This window comes from Chiroxiphia lanceolata, chromosome 9 (assembly GCF_009829145.1).
Source record: "Chiroxiphia lanceolata isolate bChiLan1 chromosome 9, bChiLan1.pri, whole genome shotgun sequence".
Classification (NCBI taxonomy): domain Eukaryota; kingdom Metazoa; phylum Chordata; class Aves; order Passeriformes; family Pipridae; genus Chiroxiphia; species Chiroxiphia lanceolata.
The window spans coordinates 15,619,897-15,646,938 of record NC_045645.1 but is presented as its reverse complement, the minus strand read 5'-3'; the positions used below and the strand labels follow the sequence as shown (position 1 = coordinate 15,646,938).

The 27,042-nt window shown below is 38.0% G+C and overlaps 1 protein-coding gene and 1 long non-coding RNA gene across 2 annotated transcripts in view; both read left to right on the top strand.

The window, feature by feature from the left end:
• LOC116791050 overlaps positions 1–25,146 on the top strand; it is a 225,013-nt gene extending 199,867 nt beyond the window's left edge. The window contains exons 9-10 of the mRNA XM_032696701.1: positions 23,316–23,369; positions 24,897–25,146. The gene's annotated coding sequence lies outside the window, so the exon portion shown is untranslated. The remainder of the gene's footprint in view (positions 1–23,315; positions 23,370–24,896) is intronic.
• Positions 25,147–25,304: 158 nt separating this feature from the next.
• Positions 25,305–27,042, top strand: part of LOC116791153 — a 252,158-nt gene continuing 250,420 nt past the window's right edge. Inside the window, exon 1 of the long non-coding RNA XR_004358618.1 lies at positions 25,305–26,941. This is a non-coding gene — a long non-coding RNA (uncharacterized LOC116791153). The remainder of the gene's footprint in view (positions 26,942–27,042) is intronic.

Below are 27,042 nucleotides of genomic sequence, written 5' to 3'. Positions count from 1 at the left end.
TTGAATGGGAGAACTAGAAAGATGAAAAGTATCTTTTCCACTGGATATTTTGGAAAAGTTAATGTATCTGGTACCACCAGGGAGTTCCTACATGCACATACACACGCAGATGTATACACACACATATAGGCACATGAATATACATAAATAATAAACAACAAGTGAAGTAATTTTATTTACCTTTTATAGTTTTAGAGCTATATGTACCGTGGTCTAACTTTCAAATATTTGAATAATCTACCTGCAGGTAGCACTGAGTTAGAAAAGATATAAAAAAAAGACATTGAAAAAGAAGCCTGGAGTAGCCTGTGGGAAAAAACAAAATGGTATAAATTAGATTTGGACTTGAACAGTTCCTATATAAGATAAAGGAGAAAAAATCAGGAAAGCTGTGGAGCTTCTGGAAGAAGAAAAGAGTTAGAGGCAGGCATTTCAACATTAAAATTAGAAACAGAGAGGTAGTTTAGGCTTCCTGCCTAAATTTCATAAACTACCCTATGCTCTAAATTTATGAGAAACAGAGAACATGTTAGCCTTAGACCTGCCTTTTCTAGCTTGACTTCAAGCTAGGTTGAATCTCTCTCATCAGAACAATTCATTCAGCCAATGCCCTGCTCGTTTCCTTAGAGCTCTTATCACCCTCCCTGAGGAATGTAAGGAAATATGTCCATCACATGACCAAAATGCAGATGTGGCCTGTCATACAACCTGATTAATACCTGCCACATCCCTGCTTAGCAGGTATTTGTTTTTTTTAATAGCCTCCTCTGTACATGTGTCGAGAGAAAGGCTGTTTATCTGGCCTTCAGTGCCTGCAGAAAAGGATGTGCTGTTGGATGCATCTAGAAAGCTTCCCTTTCCCACCAGGAAAAGACTGTGTTCTCCAGTGTACTCTGCCAGACTCTTGGGGTCCATTTGCTCCAGTCACGTTGACTATCCCTCTAACAAGAGCAGGACACGTGCTTACTTTTTGCATATCTTTAGATAGCTTGCTCATAAGCAAGAAGGATAGGATAAAGAATGCACCAGTTTTAGCATTTTAATAGTATAAATGTATAGTGGATACATGCATACATTTTAGAACTAGTTGCAGAGCCAATCTCTTCAAGATCCTTCTTTTTTTACTGGTTCTGGAGACCCTTACCAAGGTGGAAACCTGATCAGACTAACTCAGGTTCCGTCTGAGTCTTTTTCCATGATTTCCTCGATTTCTGTTTTTTTGCTTGTGATTTAGCAGTCAGTCTTGACAAGCCATTGGCTATTTCCATATTTCCATTTCAGTTAGCTGTAACATAATAACAAGTTCTGTAAAATCCCTCAAAATTCAAAGCAAAACAACATGCATGGGTACTAATTGTATGAGCTTGATGATTCTGTGAAATTTATTGTTTACAGGCATCATTAGTTTTATTGGTAGCAGGCCAACTGTAGCAGAGATCTATTTAGTGTGTGATAGGAAAGCAAAGGAAAGTGTTAACTTGGGTTTTGATCTTATCAGCTTCAATCGCTTCCATAAATCTGTGTTCTAGAAATGCATCTAAGTTTGTCCTAACTTTCCTGGGAAGCCCATATTTCCCTCTAGTCCCATCAAAGTTCACTTTATTAACCCAGGAGTTATAGGTTTCAGCAGAAATAAATTCTTTTAGCAGCAACAAAATGTACTTGTCGAGTTTTCCACCAGATTCTCTGAAAATCTCATTCTTTTGTGTAGGAGCCACATTTTGTATGCTTACCTCTGGCAGCTGCTCTTCTGTAGTACATTTGCCATCCCTGCACCCACATCCACACCAGTAATACTCATGTATTCATCAACTTGTGTTTGTATTCCCATCACCACGCTTGGGCATATAATTCACAGAGGTCAAAAGATATGGTTGCCTTTTTTTAACAGAACTAGGACAAAGTAAAAAAGAGCAGAGAAAAAGACAGGTTTTATACTCCTGGACGTTTGCAAGAGTACTGAATGGTGAGGGAGAAAAAAACCCTGGATGTAGTGTAGAGGAGAAATCCTAAATCCTGCATACTCATCCTTGGCTTTCAGTTGAGCAGAATAAATAGTCTTGGTTTAGATAACGGCTTGTTTGCAGTTCTGTTCTGGTTACGCCTTGTGGAAGTATTCAAATTCGCTTGCTTAGAAGTAGAAAACTGCCTTTGAAAGGGAGATCTTCCTGAGCAATCTTCTAAAGCAAATTTACCAGATTCTGCCAGATCTGTTGACTGATCTTTTTGATGTTTTCTTAGGAGTCTGGATGTTGTCTATGTTATGTTTATAAACGTTGCATATTTATCTCTGTAGTTCTTGTATGGCTTCTGAAGGGGTAGTTCAGAGTTAAATCAGCTGGTCTGGCCTTAGATCTGAAGAGCAGCATCAGGTCACGGGGTTTTGACAATCTCAGTAACAGGCAATGCCTCATAGTTGTTGAATATTGACTTTCTCTAATCAGAACCAGGGTACTGCTTGATGAGAAGATGAGAGTTTGGCCAGTATTGCAAGGAGGCACTTTCAAATTAAGAATTTGAAAGGAATTAGAAGATAATCTGCTGAGCATCTGCTCCCCAATAGAACAAAGTGGGGGAGAGAAAAAAGACCTATACAAGGAAACCTAAGTTGAGCTGTTCAGTCTCCTGAAACTAAGTGTAACTGTGTCTGGAGTATTCTTATATTTCTAGAACCTTTTTTTTCTTCTGCTGTGATATTCCTGTAGCTAATTCCATTTCTCCACCCGAACATCATGAAATCATGATGGTCACAGAGGGAATGGATGGGCACATCTACACTGCACTGTGCTGTAGAAAGCAATATAGCTACAGCAGCATGGGGCTGTATACTTACAGGGCTGGATTCCCTCCAGACTGTAGGAGAACTCATTTAAATTTAGCTCCAGGATCTATATAATGCTTTACACTGTTCTATGACAGAAGATAAACCTGGCACACCCTGCTGGGATTAACATGGTTGGTAATCAGGCATTTCTGTAACATTACCAGCTCAATCTAAAAGTTTCATTGTAGGAGCTAGAAGATTTGTGAGTTCAAGTTAGAAAAAAATGAGACTGGAAAGAGATGAAAAGGACAGCTTCATCTCTGAGCTACAACTGTGAGTACTTGGGAAGTAAATTCAATGTGCCGAGCTTGACCTGAAACGAAGATTATTCTTGTGCTTACTGGGACTCTGCTGCATGATGATTTTGTATTTGTTCACCATACAGAGAAACATGGCAATTCCTAACTCCTTCTGAAAGGAAATCACTGTATTAGAATGCTAGGAGTGCAGCACTGGAATGTGCATTTCCAGTAATCCATTCATTAGCACTGAACACCCAGAGAAGGAACATGCCCACTGCACACTGACAAACTCAGACCATTTGGCAGGTTCTGAGGTTTTTGAGAGGTTGGCATTGTGACATGGGCTGAGCTTTTAACCTTGCCCACAACATTAATAAAATTTAAACTGAAAGAATACATACTCCAAGCAGGGCATGTTCCCAGGTTTGTGCCAAGGTCTGAGCCATGCTGTACCTCAGGACTCTGAGCTCTGAAGTGCTTAATTTTCCCCTGTAATTCTTAATAAAATTATATTGCAGCATGAAAGCAACAAAGGCCTCTCTGATAATTTACCCTCTGCAAGTTCAAATCCATGTTAGTGAAAGGAATTGTCTGCCTTGTATTTCAAAAGTAATGAATTCAAATTCTGTTGGGATTGTAATTTTATTAGAAATTCTGCATATCTTCTCTTGTTATTATTTCTGGGTCAAATGGATCATTATATTGATTGATCAACACTTAATTTGTTATTATCTATAAGTACTCAGTAAATATGAAATACTCTGTCACTTTGTTAAAGAATCATCAAAAGTGACAGTAATAAGATACTTTTTAAATTTTTTGCATACGTCTAGATGAACCTTCTATATCTCTGGAGCTATGGCCGACCACTCAAACATCTGGCAGGAAAAGCTGAGTAGTAAAATAACTATATATATATATATATATACATGTATATACACTAAAGGCTGCATTTTTAGTAGTGCTTACTGTAAAAATAAACAACATACAGGGCAGTGGGGTTTATGATAATGCTGTAAGTTAGTAATCTTGAGCACAGCAACACACTTTTTATGTTGCCATATGAAGAGGAATTTCTGTAGCATAATCAGCTCAATCTAAAAATCAAAAGTCATGCAACTCCATTATAGGAACTAGAAGGTCTGTACTTTCTAGCTGGAAAGAGCAGAGATTGGTAATTTAGTTGTATTTATTATATTTATTGATTTTTTTAAAGTTATAATTTATTCTCCTGGATTTGTTAGGCACATTTTCTCATAGCTTCCACTGACTGACAACCCATATGATGTGAGAGAGAAACACTGAAACACAGCATTCAGTCCATGTAATGTATGTGTACATACATATTATACCATTAGTTATGAGTCTTGAGGGAGAGACCCTGGACCTTATTTTCAAATATTCTTAGTGCATACAAATCCAATTGAAACTTACAGAAGCTGAAAAAATTCATGTTTCTGAAAATGGGGAGCATTTTTCCTAGTATGAGTAACCAGCATTTACCTTTAAGAAAACCTATGAATTAATCGTTCTGTGTCCCTGCTGGCCTAAATACTGTCTAAAGTAAGAATACTCTTGTCATGTGCAAAGCAAAACTAACAAGAAAAAGATATTCTTTTTTCTATCACAGTTGTCTTGTATGGACCAGAGTTAAAGGCACTATAGATTAAAATTATTAGTTATTATATGTTATTGATAATGCAGAAAGTGTCAGGCATCTCAGTACATATAATGTATTTTTTTTTTCTACTGAGCACATCTACAAATGTGCTCAAATTAGACCATAACAGGTTGTTCACGAACAGCAACACCAATGAATGTGATGATTTTTGCACATTGTATCCCACTTACCTGCACCTCTGCACCAAAACAACTCACTGTTCCTCTCTCAGTGTATTCCATGATGTGCTTGCACGTGAGACTTATAATTACTTCATGTGTCTCATAAATCCCTCCACAGTAACCTTGACTAATTACACGTGGGCAAGCTAATGTATTGTGGTTGGCACTGAACTCCTCCCAGACTGGCCACCTGAGAGGCCAATAGTCCACAGAACTTTTAAATTCTCAGTTGAAACCTTTCTTCCATGAAAGCACCAATTTGTCTCTTTCTTTACTACCCAGGTGCCAGTTTTCATGAAATTTATGGCAGACTTTATAACCTTACAGTTTCTACAATTTTGCCCCCTTCTTAAAGGAAGGGAACTGACAGATGGACAAAAGAGTAAACAGTGCAATGTCGTATATTTTATCGTTTGAAAACCAGGCTATAACGATATATAAAATTTCACTCACAAAGAAGAAATATCAAACAACACTCACAAAGTTATGTGACAAACACCACTCACAAAGTTATGAAATACCTTATAAATATGAAATATCTTATAAATATAAAAGTGAAACTGATTTATGCCAATAATCTCTTCAAGCACTAATGTTTGTCTAATGGATTCAGCTATTATTGCATATGTTACAGAAAGCATTATAATTTGAGATTCACCTGTGCCATTATATCAAAGCTAAAATTATTCCATGAGACTTTGGAACATTCCATGTTGGTTGATACTACGTGCTTTTAACTAAAAGCTTCTCCTTTCACTTTACATCAACAGAAGTGGAACAATTAATGCTTCAAAATACAAGAGAGGCTTTTGTTCTTGTTTAAATTTTTGTACCTTAGCTTGAAAGGTATCTTGAGCTCCTTTGAAGTTTTCCTTTAATATACTGCACCCAAACCACTTCTTTATAAGAGCCTCATTTAACTTTCACATTTTAAAGATCTTTCAGTGCAAGCCCAAATGTAACAAAAGAAAGTGATAATTGTTGAAACAGGCAGAGTTGTTGAATAGAATCTTATGGAAGCCACATCCTTGAAGTACCTTGCACAACTCTGACTCCGGTGTATAGCTGCCAGGTAGGTCACATCGCATGGAATTTGCTTCATGCTCTAGACTAATGTTTTCTTGAATTATTAATCAAGTTTAATAATTCACAGAGACCCCAATTCCACAGAGTTTGTGTGGCCCCTTACAGAGAGCCCCACTTGCTGGCAGTGGCATTCCCTCAGAGGTCTGCTCGTGCAGTTCTCAGGCACAGACTTAAACGCCAATTCTCTGTAAGTCAGGGGTTCCACTTCTGTAGCTTTCACTGGGCACTGGATCAGACTGTGCATTCTTTGATAAAGGATTGAATTTTCTTCTCCCTGCATGTGAAAACAACTGAAATGCCGATTTGAGATTTCAGTGAATCCAGTTAGGACTGCAGGGAGAAGGTCAAGACGATCAACACTGAAGAGTGCAGGATTGTTTGCAATTAATCCCAATATTGCCCTGACACTCCCAGTGACTACATAGTGGTGGTATTCATGCCCAACAGCAGAGTATGTGGTAGAGCCTGCAGAAGTTGTGCATACTTTCATACCCCTAACCAGTTCCCTGAATTCCTTGTAATTTTTGATAGTTTCTGTACAGTTTATTTAATCTACCCTGTTAGAAATACCCATTTCAGATTTCTGATGACTGCCTGGCTTTGATGCTCTGATGCTGTCATCAGACTCCATCACAGGGAGCAAATGTTGATGTCATATGTGGTTTATGAGCCATATATCATGCCTATATTTCTGCTTGGTTTTGTGCTTCTGCCAGTGTTTGGGGAACTCCTGCACCATTTCAGACCTCTGAAAGTCTAATTCTCATGCACAATACTTTTTTCTTTCTTTCTGAACTGGGTCAGATGTCCCTTTCTGTAATAATTTAATTAACACTTTGGAATAATGATGCATTAATTAATGCCAGATTACAATGAAAATGCTACAGAATTACACTTTATATCAGCATTAATGCAAAATGAATTCCTCCTGGATAATATTTCTTACAGAGAATACAAAAAGAGATAATACTAATTAGGCCATCAATTTAAATTTACCATAATTTCAATCCATGTCATTATCTGTTCTCTAGCACAAAACCTTCAGTTCTACCATACACTTTTTGCTGCACTGATATCAGTATGGCAGCCAGACTGGGAATAATTTCCTAACGTATAGGAAATTATAGTACACTTCTGTATTGTAGTCCTGGGTTTGGTGTCTGCATTGTGAAGGACTGAACTTCAAAAATCAAGTGTAGGTTTAAGAATGTTCTGACACAGATCTTTGGATAGAGAAACTTCACTGGCAAAATAACACCCTCACCAGAGGCACAGGATTTTGTGTTGTGCATGGCACATTATTAGACTGAAGCACACAGTCCAGGTTATTCTAATTCTTCCTGGCACGGCCCACATTGCTGCTGCAAATGCAACATCTGCAAAGTCATTCGCTGAATGTGAGACAAATAAGAAATCAAGGTTTCTGTTCCCAAGAAGCTTCAGTCTTGGTAGTATATTTCCACAACCAAAAGTAGGGTGGTTTATTTAAAGCATGTCTGATCTCACTACACTTAATGCTTTTTTCTTTATGTGACCATTACCTAGATGCTGCCTTTTGTGCAGTTCAGGAAACAGGATTAAAAAGATAAGTCTGAAATGCAAAGCATGAAAAAAAATTAGCAGAGATGATTCAATCTCAGTGAACAGCAAAACAGTTTTGCTTTCCTTTCCATCTCCCCTCCTGACTTTCTGGCACTCTGGTGGAACCTGCTGGGTCACCAGAATATCAGGGCCTTGCTCTTCAACAACCTGCGTCTAAGACCAACAGAGAGTCAAGTCACTAGAGGTCAGTCAGGCTGGCTTGGAAGCACTGATGTTCACTTGGATTCCTAAGGTGTACAGGGAGTTAGCTGCACTTCAGTCTAAACTATGTAATGAAAAGTAGTCAGGGGCCTGGAAGTCTTGGCTGTACCAGCACATTAGGAGTTCAAGAGTTCTTCACACACTATGAAGACCTTTGGAAATTATCAAAGGAACTTTTTGGTTTTCTAGATTACAATTTTTTGGAATTTGCTACATGATGAATTTTAACATATTTGAGGATTTTTATTCCAAATACAAAGAACATCAAATTCCAAAATTCCCTGTGAAACAGCCTTTGCACAGCTCTAGTTGCTTTCTTCAAAAAACTGAAATATCCTTCTTTAAAGCAGTATTTTTCTCAGTAGATTTTAATTAGATGCTTTTATACTAGCCATTTGTGATAATTTTATTGTATAAAATTGAATTATTTAGCTCAATGCAGAAAATGCTGGTGCCCTTGTTAGAATGTGTTTGCCAACAAGAGGAATTAAGAAGTATTTGCCACTCAGCAGATCTGATCAGGAGAGTTGCTCTGAGGAACTACAGAGCAGTGGCAGAGTTCAAAGCAAACCCCCCCTAGATGGTTCTGCTTTATGGAAAAGTGTTTCAGCCTGCATAATAGCTCAGAAATTCTTTGCTGGCACATTGTGTATCTTCAGAGGGGGTCATCATCTTTTATAGACATTCTGAGTGAACTGTATGTCATATAAAGAACAAGCCAGTATCTGGTGAAATGACATTAGCCCTTAACCAGGAGTTGTGTGGGATTTGACATCACAAATCTACATGGCATTCTGCACCAGGGTGAATTTCACACATTGTACTTCGGCTCTAACGTACTGCTTTCTCTGGAGAGCACCATTCTGGTCTCTCTATCATGGGCAAATTGAATTAATGCAGTAGCTCTTCTACCTTGCAGAATTTATTTGGAATTTAGAAAAGGTCAGATATGTAAATCTGTGTGATCTGTTTGTGAAACTACCTCTTTGTTTGGGATAGTTCATAACTGTCCATCACTGCCCAGGACTGTTAAAAGAATATGTATTTGCGAGTAATGAAGGGAGCAGATTTTTGAAAATATGAAGAAAAGTTATTTTCCTGGGAGCAATCTATTAGTGAAATGGACTTTTTAAGAACTACAGTAAGCTCTCATGATTAGGTGGGCTTATAACTCAGTGTAGAGTAGACAATGTACTGGAAAAATGATGATAACTCCATGAACTGAATTCATGTTGATCCCAGTACGCTGGAATTAAGAAATATCACAAATCTTTTCTACCTATGACTGCTGAGGACTGACAAAGAAGGGTTTTTATAGCTCAGGTCTCAGGGAAGTATAATAAAACAGCCCTGTATAGTAAACCAGCTTTGTGCTGGGGAAAAATTTGCTCTGTGCCAGTCTACATTGCTTCCCCATCCCAAGTGCTATTAATCCCTTACTTTCAAAAGCAATGAAGTATGTTCAGAAAAACATAAAGAAAAAAAAGGGATGATATTTTTAGATTTTATATGTAACATCCACTAGAAACTAATTGGATTAAATATTTTATTTAAAAAATAGCACACTTTTCTAGACTTTTTGTTTAGGTCACCCATTTTAAATATGTGTTTTTCTGTGTTTAAATATTCATATTGTATTTTTTATCATTAAGTTATATGATCCCAAAATGAAGAACTTTTAATCTTAGTCTTTTAGATGATCTTATCTCTTCATTGCTAAGAATTGTATCCTGGACATACAGATAAAATAGTTTAGCTGGACAGCTATCTGATGGTGCTGTGTTTAGCTGAAACTACAAATGGGTATCTGGAGGGGACGGAAATAGGGTTGGATGCTTCCCTTGAAGATGACATCTTTATGGAACATAAAAACCTAAATGTGCAGATGTCAGAGTTAACTTCAAGTATTTTAGTACCCACTATTTAAGTACTAGACTTTTTTTCTGGCACATTTCCAGCTTTAAATCAGATGTGGAATACTTGTAAGGTGGTGGCTGATAAAGGATTTCAACAGCTTGTCAATTTTAACTTTACATTTAAGGCTTCTGCAGGACATCCTTCTTCTATGACAGCACCAATACATTGGTAACACCTGCCTCTTTCCAGTCGATCACACCTGTTGACACTGAAGTGCATTAACAAATCAACTAATAACCTTCCTCTGGTTCTTTTTCATCTGTGTTAGTACTGGTAGATCTGTGCATAATGAATTATGATATAACATGTATTCCTTGTTTAAATGGATTTTATTGAGTGCCAAACCTATTTCTGGTTATATTACTTAATGATACCTTTAACTCAGAAAGGATAATTCTAAGAAAAGAAAACTCTTTCACAGACATAGGTAACTTCTGTATAATTCCATCCCCAGACTACCCTATGAGTCATATATATTTAAATTTTGTCTCAGAAAAGTAGGAAAGTTCATGTTCATATCCGCTTATTTATGTCTATGAAGGAGAAAAAACATAAAAGACCTGACTTCGAAGGTTAGACTGTAGCCAGAAAACAAGGTAGTCTTACCACAGTGCTGTACGTAGGACCACAGCACAAATAATACCAAGAGGGGAAAATATATTCACAGGGAGCAAGAGAGTCATAGCCAACTGATGCTACACCTGAGTTTGTACCTCAGCCATCTTGATGGTGGTAATTAATCAGGGACAGCACGGCATTGATGATGTCGTGCTGCTTCCAGTTCAGCTGCTTTGGTACATCCAAGTGTGGTTGCAATTAGTTCAGAAGCCACTGCACAGATGTTTGTCAGATCCAAGGCAAATATTAATATCACCAGAGTTACAGGCTCAAATTTTGCTAGTGAAAATTTTGAAAATTGCTACCCAGGCACATTCATCAGAGCTATACTACACAGATTGGCTAATGACTATTGAACATTTGAATATATAAGTTGAAAAGCAATGAGTAAAAACTGTAAGAATTGGAGAATATTGAATAAATTCAAAAAAATCATGATCAGTTTATGGATATTTAGTAAACAGTAGTTTTCTAAGTTGTTTGCTGGGCATTGTTCATTCACCTCTAATAAGTATCATACAGTATAAATGCTATTTTTTATTTCAGCTCCTAGAACATAAAAATCTGTGGAAACTAGCTGAGAATTTTGCAAGCGTGTCTGAATGCCAAATCAACTGAGTTAGGTTGGGGTTTATGTCCCTGAACATATTGTACGATCGGTGGATAAGGCAGGGTTTAAATATAGATTGAAAACCACAGGGTATTAAGTATCTAGGAATATTTTACCTTATGGAGTTGAAGTCTACAACTAAACTTAACAAAGAGGTAATGTGAAATACAGTGAAAAAAATAATTGCTGGGTGGTCTCTGCCACATACTGTATTGTGTGGTGGAAAAGGCTGAGAGCCATAAGAAAGATATTGGGACCAAACCTGACATACTGTATACATTAAACATCTTGCTATTTACTGTCTGAGAAAAGTTCTTTAAGGAACTCGTGGTCTGGTTAAATTAACAAAAACTTCGTGGCATTATAGGAAGCTCAAAATCTGGGATGAAAATGCTAGCGTTAGCCAATTTTTTAGGTGGAGCAAATTTTCCAGAGTTACAAAATATTGGTTTTTTGTGAAGCCAAGGAATGGATGCCATGTAAATGGATCTCAGCCCATTTGGATAGACTTTGAAAATGCACAAATATTACTTTTTCATTTGTTCTAATTAACAGCGTGTGAACTGAAAAGAGCTGCATGCAGTGCTGAAAGCCACGCCTAAGCAGATTTTGAATCATGAAGAAAATGCAGGCAAAATGCAAAGGAAAATACACAGCAGAAAGACGGGAAGTTCTATGAAACAAAATTAGTGTAAGATTCATTTGAGGTTTTTATTACTTTTTATTATTTTTAAGTGTCAGGGCCCTGAGGGCACCACCAGGCCTCACTGGCCTCGTGCCCGTCACCCTGCCTTCCCCCCTATCAGCCCTGCCCAGGCCCATGTCCTGGCCCAGCCTTGACCCCTCCCTGTGTCCCAGCAGATGTCCGGGCCTGAGGCTGTCCTGGCAGGGGCGGGACAGGCCCTGGGCACCAGGCTCAGCGCTGCCATCCCTGGGGCCTGCACGCTCCCGGCCTCGGGGAGGCCTTGGCAGGAGCGCCACGTGCTGTAGTGTTACTGAGTACGTCAGACCCACAAAATGGCCTCTCTCCTTCTCGTCTCCTTGTGGAACCCTGTTGGCCACACCAGGACATCAAACACGTGCACTCACAACTTTCCTGCAGACAGGGAGGGACACCGCAGGAACCACTCTGCTTCTCCACTAGGACTAACACAGAGACCATGTAAGTCAAAACACAGACTTCAGCTAATTTCTGAGAGATTTCAGTCAAGCCCCGTAACTATATACATTATGTTCTCCTCTCCTCTCTGCTCGTTCAGTCATCCTCAAATACCACTCATAGCTTCATGCTAACACCATAGCCTTAAATGCTGATGGGAGCAATGTGGGAAGGTTCACAGTGGATGCAAGAGAAGTAGTGTGCTGCCTTATTCCTGCTGCTTTATTTTTGATTAACAGGAAAATAATGGGCATTCCTAGCATGTGAACTGCTAGGGATAGCTCAAGAGATGTGGACTGAGGCTTGTCTTACGGCTCTTCAAAGGGCATTTACTACCTTAAATATTCTATGATTGTAATTTTTATTGAGGTTTGGTGACTCTATTCCCTTTGTATGGATATCCAATTACAACTCAAATATTTACACTTGACAGCACTTTTGGACTACGTAGTTAAATGAAAAATGAACCAAATGCAGTACATACTTTAATAACAATCAGTCTTAAGAGAATTTTTTGAAGAACAACTTCTGACCCACCAGGATTATTAAACATCCCATAGCATTTTTTGTAAGATTAGTCACAGTGTCTTTTCTGAAACTCAATTTATATTATTACATTACCTCCATAAATCACCCTACGGTATCAAATGAATATAGTATTCTAGTGTCACATATTGTTGTAGGAAGTTAAAAAGCTGTCATGTTCCACCTCAGAAATGGATCCACTTTGCTAGAATGTAATGCAATTCTATTACAAGATTTGGAACTTTTTGTTATTTTACAATCTAGTACATTTGCAAGAGAATCCATTATATTTTTTTTTGTGTTTCTTGGTGTCCTCATCTGCATCCGGGAATATAGAAATGATAAGTAGCAGTATTTTACAAAGGCACTAATTTCCAGAGATTGTCCCCTAGAACTGAACACACAAGAAGGAAAACCATACATTTCCATTTGCACCAGCAAAGAACAGTTTCTAATTTTTCAAAGCCTCCATTTCACAAGCGATGGCTACATTCTAGTTGACAGTCCCAAAAATGTGGTTATTTACTAAATACATTTTGTTTCTTGGCAAGTCTTGCAGGTGATGTCACTCCTTCATTTTACTTAATATCAAGCAAGCAGATAATTCTCCTTCTTTATTCTTCTCCTTTGACTGAGAGAAAAGCCAGCAGACTTGCTCCTCTTGATTATGTGTATCTCATATGTTTGCCAGAATGGGGATATAAACCTAGTGCTCTATCCAGATTCGAGTGTGAATATTATGTTCTGCCTACCTAAATTCCCACTGTGATTTCATTTGGGTACAGTATATTTCTTCATTTCCTGCTCTTGGGCCTGTTTGGCATCTATTGATGTTATTGGAAAGTCTCAAAGACTTTGGTGATGGAAAATGTCCATAAACTGTGGTGTAATTGTGGTATTAAACAGCTGTAGTTGACATAAGTAGAGTTGTATCCTATTATAGATTGCTTGCACTGCATGTCTTTACCAGTTTGGAAAACTCTTCACATTTCATCAACATTATGTATATATTTAAGATTAACAAATGGCAATTAACATATAAGTATTCTGTTGGAGACCTAATATCTCATAAATGTTAAATTTGCGGATATATATACTTGATCTTGTTGTCACTGAATTTGAATGAAGATATTTCTTTGGACTTTAGTGAAAATGTCTAGGTAATGCTGTAAGAGTAGTAGAGGATAATAGCCTTCTGAGGCATGGAAGTTCTGTTCTCTGTCTTTGTGGATGTGTGAAGAAAAAAAAATAGAAATAAAAAAGTTGTTCAAAAATTGAATTCAAGTCTTTTAAACCCCAGATTAAACTACAATACTCCATGGCACTTCATCAAGACATGGATGCAGTTGTGAGTAATTGATGCTCTGTACTTTCTTAGCAAACTTTGGAATTTTCCCAAAATATATTTTTGCTTTAATAGCACTTCTAGAGATAAAAAGTACAGGTTTTGAACCCTTCTCAGTTGTCTGTAAGAAGTTCCTTGGAGGAGACAAAGAGAACATGTCTCAGAGAGCAACTCAAAACAGAGGAAGACCAAATTGTAAAATTAATTCAGACCTAAGCTGTCCTAATTTTTTGAGGGAAATTGGGCCCACCTTTAACCAAAATTTATTTTATTTAGAATTTTAATAAAGTGAGGTCACCATTTAATGAAACGAGATGACTCCAGGTTGGAATATATTTTATATGGTTGTTTCCACCTTCTTTTCTCTTGATGATTATGTTTTATAAACTATTCCATTCACTCTCATTCTTGGGATTTTTGATCATATTCTCATGACCCAGGCCCAGGCTGGTGTAGGACACAGGCCACCTCTTTATTCCTCCAAAGTCTGTGCCATGTACTTTTAACCTTGGCCTGAGCTATCGGCATGAAAATTGCCCATATTCTAAATATACAACATTCCTTTTCCTTGGCCTTAGACAAAACTGGGAGTAAGGCTGGTGTAAGTCTGTGGTGACAGCATCACACCATTTCTCAGAAACCAGCAGAGGAATTCTGCAGTGAAGTTAGAGCAGTGGAGAGAATCTCAACAATTTAATACTGTGATGCTTACTGTGGAGTGGGAAGGCGTTTTAATTCAAGGGCGAAATGAATAGTCTTGCAGTATCACATACAGCATTTCTAATAATTCAAAAACCTTCTAAGTCAGTAGTGTGGTACAGGTAAGAAGCCTGGTAAAAACCCTCCTGACAAGAAAGATGCTTTTTATTTTATTTAGTTTTTAAATGTTTATGCAGCTTGCTAGATTCATAACCTAGGGCAAGTTTAATTAAAGTCAATGAAGCAGTTTAAAGTGAAGAAATCAGCATTAGAAAAAGTGTTGATTGTTTTCTAATTATGCTGTGGACTTTCTCTGTAATGGATTCTTGCCTTTTTAACTCTTGATAAAGCCTGATATATGCCAATGTAGACAGGAAATTCCTTCCTAAAATTTCCTTACTAGTTGCTCTGGATATCTTAGCACCCTTGTGACATGATCCATTTTATTGCTTTTTGTCAGCAGTAGGACAAGGTGGATTTTATTTTCTGAAGATATTAACAACATGTACAGTTTGAAAACATGTTGGTTAATTAATCCTTTATTCAGAAAGCAAACCTGTATGATACTAAGTGTCCAGATTCAGCTGGAATGAAAGAATACCAGTGAATATGGAGAATAATATTCATTTTGAATGCTGCCCTGAACCCACCAGTGGTCTCAGTAGGATTTTGTTTTGTTGTGGCTGGGCAATTTGCCTGCAATAAAAATGGCACCCCTCTTACCCTCCGTGGTTAAATATCTGCCAGTTGCATGTCCCCTCCAGTTACCAGAGAAGTTGTGGATGCTCCATCCCTGGAAGTGTTTGAGTCAGGTTGGATGGGCTCTGAGCAACTTGGTCTAGTGTCCCTGACCATGGCAGGGGGGTTGTAACTAGATGATCTTTAAGGTCCCTTCCAAACCCAACCACTGTGTGATTCTATGATTCCTTCTGAACATTTAGTGACTTGATCCAGGCAATGGGCAGTCCTCATTCCTGCCAGCTGATCATCAGCCAGGTTTGTGACCTGTCTGACTTGCTCCTTTAGAACCATTCATCTCTTTAGGAATGGTGGATTGAAGTACTTTCTAGAATCCACCCTGTGGTACCACTGAAGCACAGAAGGGATGATGACAGGCTACTTGACTGTCCTAAGGCAACAGTCCAACATCCCAGGACAGCATTTGGGTTGGAAAACCCTTAAGATTATTGAGTCAAAACATAAACCTAACCCTGCTGAGTCCACTACTGAACCATGTCCCTGAGTGCCACATCTGCACATCTGATGTGCAGATCTGTGCTCATCTGATGCTGAGCACATGCCCCAGCTGCAGTTTTCTCCAAGTTAGGTTGCAAGATCAGGCACTCTCAATTTCAAGGATGACCCTAAAATCCTAAATCAGCTTCTGTCAGGTATGCGTTACAAGAGCATCCTTATTTACAAATCATGTATTAGTTTTGCCTCATTTTGCACACAAGAGTGATGATTTGCAAGGAATAAGGAAGGTGTTGAATAGTTCATTTTAACTTCATTGTCTTGTCTGTAGTCTTAGGCCTTATTTATTGTTCACTGTGCCAGCTAGTGTAATCCAAATCTGCACTGCATTCGAAATTTCTTTTTACTGTTTTCAATGGCATTCTTCATTATAGAATTGTATGAATTCTTCCCCAATGAGTTTTTCTGTATGGGGGGAGCAAGAATATTATCCCCATTTTATAGCTGGGAAAGTGTAAATTTGCTGAACAGTCGTAAAAGTCAACATGACTAAAACTCGTTTTTATGTCCTCTCAGTCACATCGCATGTCCTATGTTCCTATATTATGTGTAAGGATAAATAGGAATTTTGACTTCTTGTCTTTCTATCATTCATTATGTAGCCTTTGCCTGTTACACCATCCTTTATTTGGGCAGTTCTGTCTCTTTCATCCTTGCATGTTGGGATTTCCCTTTAGGCTCTCATAATTTTCACTGCTCATATCTAGACATTTCAACTTTAGAAAGAATAAGATCAAAAATCTGTTTGACTGTCCACCACATATATATAAAAAGAATATTTTAATCTGAAATATGTCTTTTTAAAGCAAAATAGATTCCACAAAATTACAGCAATAGGGACAGTCTCAGTGCTGACTTATTTGGTCCTAGGACTGAGTAATCTTTTCAGGAGCAGTGAATGCGTGTGCCATCAGCCAACTCTGACAGAGGATGCTGGCTAATTTTGTTGGTGGTGGTTTTATGAAACAAAATTCTATTTTTAACAATAATTTTGTTGGTGGTGGTTTTATGAAGCAAAATTCTGACTGCTGAAAATTAGACTAAGCAAATTGAGCTTAGTTTGGACAGACCACTGCAGGGTCTGAAATGGTCCTTTGCAGTGACTGGGGCTTGATTTAAACAGTCGTGCAGAGGCATATTCCAGCATACAGAGTGCATATTCCATATCTAAACCACTCAGTGACTTGTATTTATTATTCAAACTGGCATTCACTTATGTGAAAACGTTGTATTTAGATTGGAAACAATTTTAAATAATTAACATAAATACATCCATTCCAGCGACAAGCTATTATGAAAGTAACACAAGTAAATTTGGGAGAGCTGCTAATAAGGTGGATCAGTGCACTCCTGAAGCCTGGGCCAAGCATGCCGTTGATGGTGGTTAGAAAATGGCGTTCACAGCTGTGAAAATTAAAGGCAGGGCCTTACCATTCCAGAGGAAGCCAAGTCCTTGAGCAATTGTAGAATTCCAATGATGTGGCTTGCTACAATTTTTCTTTGGTGTAATTTTGGTTGCTTGCAATGACTCTTTTTCTTTTCCAAACCATTACAAATTTGGACACTGAATCATGCTTTGATGTCCTGTCACCGTGGATCGCTGTGATCACACGGTGACTGATGGTGCATGGTCTGAGTGCAACATCACTGTTCCAAAACAGCTCAACAGCTAAACAGAAAGGCAGTGTCATGAGAAACTCCTGCTGACAGCAGGTACTTCTATTTTATCTGAGAATAATTCACTGAGTAGATAATTGGTGAATTCCCAATGGGAAAAAACTTGATTCTGTGTGAGCATAGGTTACCAAATGTACCACCATAAAATAATTGATTTTGTGATATATCAAGTAAGGACATAGTTGAGACTATTGAACTTTTCACTTAGGGCCTCAGGGTGAACTTGAACCAAGCTCCCAAAGGTGAAGAACCAGTGCTTGACATGTGCAGGGTTTTACACTCTTAACAGCCTCTTTAACTTTCATTTTGCACTGCTTTCACCAAGATCTAGATGTGCACAGAGTCTCATTAAGATGGTTGAGTTGTCATTGGAGATAATCACCAAAGGAATGTGTTATAAAAGGAGAAAAAAGTATGTCTAGGAAGTCTGAATAATTTTTTATGCTGTTGTTTTAGTGAAGAGGCTTTGGATGCTGATAGTAAAGTTACTATAGCTATAGGGCACATTTAATTGCATTTTAGAAACTTCTTTTAATCCTGTAATAACAAAAAATTAAATCAGTGCTGACATTTTTTTGTTGCCAGAAGAAGGTAGTAAAAGGGTAAAGAAATAATTGTTAGTTCTGAGAATATAATTAGCAACTTTAATGCTTTAATCTAAAAAATGCATATTTTGAGCCTGGGTGAATGATTAAAGAAAAGATATTGAGAGCCTTTGAAATTTCTGACTGTTTGTTTTTAATTGTAAATTATGATCACTATAATTAGCTCATTTAGTACATCTATAATGTAAACAATAATATACAGAAGTTCAGTGATATATTTCAGGGCAAATAAGAGCAACATTGTGACCCTGGGCTCTATTTATTAAGCCTTTCTTGTAGTGTTTGGCACTGCTTCATTCTTTCATACTGTTTTTTCCCCATTTTTTTCCAGAAGATAAAAGAAAGCCGTGCATAATATTTTCAGGGCTCTGCTGAGGTCTTAATGCATCTGGAACTACACCGAAGAAAATACAGATAGAAATCTGGTCCTTTTTGGGCTCCATTTAACTATCACTCTGAAACTTTTTTAGCTAGAATTTTTATCATGTTAAAAAATAAATACTACATGTTTTCTTAAACACTAGGCTATTAATACTGAGCAATTAGATGAACTGAAAAGAATGTTATTTTTCAGGTAGACGACTATTTCCATAGCCAGATATCAGCAGAAATGCAGTGTGTCTGATGCTGCCTGTCCTGTCTCCTCATGATGCACTTTGTGTAGCATCCTGGGACTGGGTTTCAGAAATCTGCTCCTTTCCTGATACACTGCCCTACACATCACAATAACACGAACAGGAGTTGTCTGCCTGTCTCCCTGCATGCTAATGGAAACACTTAATGAGTAACAGGATGTTCTTCCCCACCAAGTTCAAAGATTAAAATTTGGGGTTTAGTCTCACCATTATTTTTGTAAAAAGGCATCTTTTGTTACATTTCCAGAGCTCAGTTATCGTGCTGCGACACACTGCATCCAGTTCTGATAAGTCATGGAAAGTTATGATTAGTTAAGCTCCTTATGAATAGAGAAGGCTTCCCTGAAGGTTGAAACTGGCCTCTAACTTGAGATTTTAAATCATTGTTGAAGTGTTTTGACTAGGCTGCCTTTGTGTACACTAAACAGTTTAAGGTTACTTTTTAATCCGGTGGCGCCTGTTTTATGATGTACACTTGCTGCGGATTGAATGTTGTTCTGTTCATCATTGCCAGCTGTCTCCTTGGGATCCTCCAGTAACTAAGTTGTTTTCTCGGAGGAATGAATTGTCAATAACAAACAAATAATAACTTTTCTGCTGAATTCTCAAGATTTTAAAAAACCCTCTTCTTCTGTTGTATTTCCCTTATAATGTAAAATGTATTGTGAGGGTTAGTTGCTCTGTTCTTGCACTGTGAGCCTTCAGGAGTTAAATGTTTACAGCATGAGACAGAGGTAGAAGAGGTACATATTGCAGCAGTGTATTCACCACATTCTGTGGATATTTTTTAGCTGAAGGAAGTAAGCCCTGGTTATTACAGCTGTCACGGTGACATCTGATACTTCAGTATCAGTGATTTCCTCACCCACCACATGACCCTGATCACTACCATGATCCTCTGTCCGCTATTAAACTGGGAAAGGTCTTGGCCCTCCAGGTGCTGTTGCAAGTCTGAAATAGCAACTTGTTGTCACGCTCTCCCTGCCTAACTTATTGCTTAAGGACCCGGCAAACATGTTTAATGCAGGCAGGGGCTCGTGCAGCAACAGGGTAAAGGACGTGTCGTGTCCGTTACATGGCTGATGCAGAACAAGGGCACTGAGTGTGCATGGGTTGTTAAAAATGAGCAAATTCTGAAGTGAATTTGATGCTTAATCTCAACAATTATATTTTTGCACTTTTCTTCTTTTAGGAAACACGCTTCTTGAAAGTCATGAGAGGTATCTTGAAATTTCACAAGGAATGGGGGCGTATAATAGCTTGATAATTTCCATGAATCAAATCTGGAAAAATTTAAAAATATTGTCATACAAAAATTCAGATCCAAAGCAGGGCTTTACTGAATTAGGGAATAATATGAGCAAACAAGCAAAACTATTTCATGGAAATATAGTTAAAAAAACCTAAAGCTCTAAACCAAATGCCAAAATTGGCTTCCCTGATGCACATTTTCTCTCCTTATTAAGTACCTTACTTATGGTAAGATTAATTTAAAAGTTGCTTAACCTAGGCAACATGAAAGGCTTAGATAGTAGACTTTTCTATGCAAATAGTTAAGACTTATCAGGCCTACCTAATTTTTGGGAATGAGGCATTGGAAAAGATTCTGTACTTAAGATAACAGAGCTGGCCCAACTGGCTGTTGCTTTGTACATTGTGCAAGCTTTGACTCAGTGGTTGTCAGATGTTTCCAGCCCTGAATGACTGTCCTTTTTTAGCCCTGTGTTGTTAAATTCATGTAAACTGGTATGTGGGGCTTGACAACCAAGAACCAGGGTTTGTATATTGAAATTCAGCTGCATCTGATTGAACCAGAGATTACATAGATGCCATGCCAGAGTAATAAAGAGGTTGGATAACCAGCTTCTGTAATTTTTTTGAGTGTTTTAGTTCTTAAACATAGTTTTGCAAATTTTTTTTTTTTTTTGCTTTGATGGATGTGCTTGTGAGCATCTGACCTGCAATTCCTCCACTAATGCAGAGGGAGAGCACTTCTGGCCACCTTTGCTAAGGCAGTGCTGAGTTTCTTAGAGTGACCCCCACGATCAGGAACTTAACAAACACAGCTGCAGCTGTGTTTTCTTTGAAAGAGACTATCCACACTTTAATACTCTTTGCAATGTGTTGTGGATTGTAGTTGCAAATACCATTTTTTATGGCATGAAAAGTCCTCCCTTCATGTTTTGTCAGAAGCATACATCCGTTTGTAATGATATACATATATAATATGTATATATAGTGTATATTATATATATAAAGTGACTTCATAGCTCATGTTAAGATAAGGCCATCCTTTAAAAATAAAACCTTACAAAATTTTATATAGTTGTAAACTAAAGTTATGAAGTTATATGTGAACTTAAAAGGTTTTAAATGCAGTTCTGCTTATCTTAGTGGAAAACCAGATCAGAAGTTGTCAGCAGAGTACTTTTAGAAGAGTTCCGTCATGACTCTGAAGACGGAAAGCAAGATAGACAAGGATTTAGAGCTAATGCAAAGATGCAAAAAGAAAAGGGAGTGTATGTGTTTCCTCAGAGAAAACCATAAAACGAAATGTAAAAAGTGGGAAAATTAAGGTGTGTCCACTCTGAGCATATGTTTGACATTAACCTGTCAGGCTTTGGCAGGGCTTTGGTCTCTGTTATATGAAAAACTAGAGTTCTGTTGAATAAGGGACACATACCAAGCCAACCGGATTGGACAAAAACTTGTTACCCTTCTATGGAATATCCATAATGACTGAATGTTCTCTATGCATCCTTGATCAATTTGGTGTCTGGATCTACACTGTTCTTTATACACAGAGATGTCACACAACATAACTTTTTGGGGCTAGAGTGGGATTATGTGGTTCTACCAATCCTCCTAAATCCTAACACTTAAAGAGGGAAAACCCCTCATTGTTTTAATTTTGTTTTCTTTTAAAATAAATAAATAAATAAATAAATGTTGTTAAAATTTGTCAGTGATTTGTCTGTGGACAAACACTGGGTTTGATGCTGCCATTAGCAGTTTAGGGATGAAAGGCTTTGAGTTTGTGCTCTCTGGAGTATAACTCTGTGCTTGTTCATTTTCACTTATGAGATTTGCATGTACAAAGCCTTGGTCTTCACTGTGCCCATAAGTTTTCCACAGTGATTATGACTAGGGTCCTTAAATGATACTGTAATTACCATTATTCATAGTAATGTCTTATTAGTAATAATTACTAATAGTCTTGATAATCCCCTGAGGAAAAATACTGTAGGTTGAAAGCCAGAGATGGAGACATTATAATGAAGAGAGACTCATTCCTTGTGTCCTTCTTGTAATAAATAATTTATTCCCAGCTTTATTTGTGGGTGATGAAGAGATTTCTGAAGAGAATTCTCTCAAAATGACCCTCTGTGCCCACTGCAAAGCCCCAAAGGTTAGGAGTGAAAGAACAATCAGGCCTCTGCTCTGACTGCTGTGAATAATTCAAGCAGAAAATATACTATATTCAATCTTCTGTCTCTCCTTCACTTTTTCTTCATCTTAATTTTCATGGTCTTCTCTGTTTCCATAAGGCTGTAGTGTGTGGTAGACAAAAAGTATAGTATTTATAGCTTGGTAGACAACATCTTCCCAGAAAATTTTCAGAAAACCTCCTTCTCACAGGATCTGTTGCCAAATATGTATTGGTTTTATATTCTTAAATTCACTTCTAAAAAATGTGCACAAAGCTCTACTTGTGTTTATCTATGGCTCTAAAAGAACAATAATCAAAATGAACAGCATTCTGTGATCATGTAGTCTTCAGATCCAGTAACAAAATTCTTACTCACTTATACAAGTGCACTTCTGTCCAGTAGTTTGTCCCACATATACAAAATGTGCTGCAGCTCTTGGCATCATGAAGAGCAGAGAGAGAAATATTTCCAATGGCTGGGAAGGCTCCGTGCAGATGAAGTAACGCAATCCTGACGGTGTGCTCAGATTTTTTCAATAAAGGTTTTTCGTCACTACAGAGCTTTATATACCGGCAGTAAAGGCAAGAAAGGAAATTAGAAACACAGCTGAGACTGCATCTCATACTTAAAATGGTCTAAAATTCTTACTGTTTATTAAAACTAACACCCCTTGTCAGGGCGTTGATCAAAAATTCTCTGCAGTCTCTTTACTTTGATCTTTTCATTGTACAAACCATAGATATTTGTTGCCATTTCCTTACTTAGTTTTATGTCTAAAACCTTGAAACTCAAAGCTGCTTTCCAATAATGTTGCATGATAAGGAGTGATCCTGAATTCATCGAGCCAGCAAACTCATCACTAAACAAATTTGTCCACTCACAAAGAAAGGAGAATTTTGGTGTAACACAAACAGAAATGGTCAAAGGTGACACTAAAAAGGATGTTTTAAAAACCCTGTCATCTCTATGAGTCTTATGCTTCTACTGCGTCCGGTCGTATGGACATAACCTATTCTAATGTACACATTTATCTTTTGTTTCAGCAGCTCCCTGGCTCCTGCACATGCAAAACATTTGAATTTCCTGTTGGCTCAGAGGTGAGATTTATAACATTTATTAAAGTTGCTTTTCACCGTGAGTTTACTGGGCAGAAAGCCTAAGAGGGCTTTTTTTAAGGGGATTAATTGCTTGAATTTACCAGAGGGGTGAACATTATGCTTTCTTTGCAGCACCACTATCCACTAAGATTTCCAGGTGTTGAATTTCCCTAGAGGTTCCCTATTTATTGAAGGAATTCATGAAATATCCATCTATCCAGAGCCGGAGCTCCTACCATCTCTTTCCCATTCATCGTCTTGACTTTGTTTCCTTCATGGCTGCTTTTGAATTTCTTGATTGATCCTGTTTGTTTCTGTCCATTCCTCTCCATAAATGTCCTCCCTCCTCTCTGCTTGAGCACCTTTACAAATGGCCAGACTTGCTCCGAATTGAATGTGCCTGAAAGCTTTTTGCTGTGATATGGCTGCTGGTGCAGAGGGACAGTTCTGTGCCAGAAGGACACTGGTGCTTGTTAGCAGGATGGGATGGAAGATGAACAGAGCACAGAAAAAACAGGACAAGTAGAGGGAAGGGTGGAGAGCAAAGAAGTATTTTGCAATGTTTAAAGTGAAAACCTATAAAAAGCCTTTTAAAATCCTGAATGGACTTCTCAACAGATGGCAACCCTACTGTCAAGCGGACCCAAGGCAGGCAGACCATAATTGTTAGCAAGCGTATTGTTAAGGGAATTTACTAATTTACTGATGCAGCAACCGCTTCAGTTGAAGAATAAATTGGAATATTTTGGTGCATTTCCTTTTAAAAGTCATCCACTTTTAAGTCTATGTATTAAAATTACATAGTCTTAAATGGGGGTCTCCTTTGCTAAACAAAAGATATGCAAATTGAATTTCAAGATTTATATTATGATAAAAACCGAAACACAAAAGAGACATTATCTTGCAAAAATGTAAAAGTACATTGCTTCATGAGTCTATAATGATATAATGTGATGTTGATGTAGTTAAAGATGTCAGAAGGGAGACAATGACCTTAAAAGTTTAAGACAGACACATTAATATTGATTGATTTTTAAGAGATTAAACAGCAAGAATATATCTATACATAGCCTGGATATTGGATTGTTTGAAAATTTGAGATGAGATACAGAACATTTTGGTCTTGTAATGCTTTAGACCTAGTAGCAAGAACATGCTTTAAATGCAGCCATTTGTCCTACAAGAAACTGGATGAAGATTTGCCTTGAATTTATCAGACTGTGAACTATTTCTTGTAAAAACTAGCAATGTTTGTCAAAGCTGGGTGATTATTTCTGGCTTAAGCACAAATACTTGTCTGTCATAGGAGATGTCATAAAGTCCTAATGTAGGTTTTCTTGTTTGGTTGGTTTTGATCCTGTTCCATATCTGTGTATCTGTATGGAGTCTTACAGCTATTTGATACACACATATACACACATCCCTATAATATATTGAACACTGTAAAACCTCAGCACTTTCTGACCTTGAACCAAATAATGTGACTGCACATCAATCATGTCATTTGTTTTTCCTATTTTTTCACAGAATTGCAGCATCACAGAATAGGCCAAGTTGGAAGAGACCCACAAGAATCATCGAGTGCAACTCCCACTCCTGCCCAGGACCATCCCCAAGAGTCAAACCAGGTGCCTGAAAGTATTGTCCAAACGTTTCTTGAACTCTGTTGGGCTTTGTGCTGTGACCACCTCTCTGGGAAGACTTTTCCAACACCCAACCACCCTCTGGGTGAAGAACCACTTTCTAGTATCCAACCTAAACCTCTCTGGCACAACTTCAGGTCCTGTTACTGGTCAGCACAGAGAAGAGGTCAGTGTCTGCCCCTCTTGTTCCCCGCACAAGGAAGTTGTAGCTGCAATGAGGTCTCTCCTCAGTCTCCTCTTCTCCAGGCTGAACAGACCAAGTAACTTCAGCTGCTGCTCATATGGCTTCCCCTCAAGGCCCTTCACCATCTTCGTTGACCTCCTTTGGATGCTCTCTAATAGCTTAATATCTTCTTGTTTAAGTAAGTTTAGGCTCATTCTTATATCCATGCTTATACCAGCAAAGTCATGAAAAAATGTGCTTCTCATTGAAGGGGAAGGTGCTAAATATTGTGGTATTTATTATTCCCTTGGGGCAATTCATTTTATCATCTCAGGCTGATGAAAGTTTCATCTCACAGATGAGCTGTATACTCTTAATGAGACTTTCACTAGCCAGACAATTGAGGATATTGGTCATGGTTGGCCCTTTAGACTTTTAGGAACCAGGCCACGAATGCCTTGGACACAGCAATTAAGAATTCAACTTGCAAGAGAGAACAGGTGTGACCCATATGACTTGGACCATCTTGCTGAGAAGAGGTCCTGAAGCATTACAAGCCGAAGATTTTCATTCAGAATCAGACCTCACAAAACATGGGGCAGATAAACCTGAGGTGTAGACCACATTTATAGAGAGGTTATTTTGATATCACTTTCCAATGAATCATTAGTCTTTTACCTTTTTCTCCCCACATAGGAAGGGATAGAACATCAATATCTGAAGGAAAGAGGACATCTGGGAACCTGGACTTCAGTGCAGATATTTAGCATAATAGAGAATTCTTGTTTTCCAAGAAGCAAAGACAAGAAAAATTATCATGTGGCCACTTTGGCTCCAGATTAATTTTTTTAAATAGAAAAAACAGGTACTTTTTTGTAGAACTATCAAAAAGCAAAGGGTCTGGGTGTCATAACTGCATCCTGTTTCACCAATGGTAAAACCTGCTTTGACCCTCCGGTATAAAAAATAGCCAAAACAGCCTGTTTAGTAAACCAGAGAAAGCACAGTGTCTCCAAAGGGCCTGGCCTAAGTGAGCATCCAGAATCCCAGCAAGCCAAGAAATTTGAAGGCAGTCAGACTTGATTAAATTATTTTTTACTACAAATCTCATTTCAGAGAATGATTAACGGGAGAAGAGACATAAATGGCAAAGTCTTGATCAAAGAAGCTGCTGTCAGGGTACCATCTAGATAAATTAAGAAAAGAATGCTCAAGTTTCTGTGAAAGAAGACTAATGACATTAAGTCAGGATGAAATAGAAAGAAGCAGCATTGCAGCCTGAAATAAAAGACTAGCCTGTCCTGACAAGAAGCCCTGAGAAATTTCCTGAACTAAAAAAGTAACTGGAATTGGAAAGGAATGATTTTCTATAAATGCCGGGTCTTGAAGTTATTCAAGACCCAGTCAAATTTGCTCTTTGAACCTGTCAAGACAAGTGAAGGAATCCTCTGGAAGCACCTGAAACAGCAGTTGTTAATATCAGCTCTACACACACAGCTGTTCTACATCTCATGTGCTTACCCTACCCAATGAGGATCAGCTCCTTCACTTAAAGTCTGAAACAGTCCCAGCTGCAGGCAAGCAAACAGAGGATAAAAGGAGAGTGTGAAACCAACAGCCAGTAAATGTTTATGTAACTCAGGGAACCTGTTTACAAGAAAGCAGGAATGGCAGTCTCCTGGAGGAAGCAGTGGCCCTAGCTGAAATCTTGGGAAGACTTTAAAAGTGATCTGAAGGTACCTGTGCAAACAGATGTTTCTCAGAAGGTAGGACTTTGTCTTTGGGTATACCAAAAAGGATTTCAAAAAAGTAAATTTAAAAAAACCCCCATACCCGTTTCAGTGGTAAAAGTGTACTCCTAGAAGTC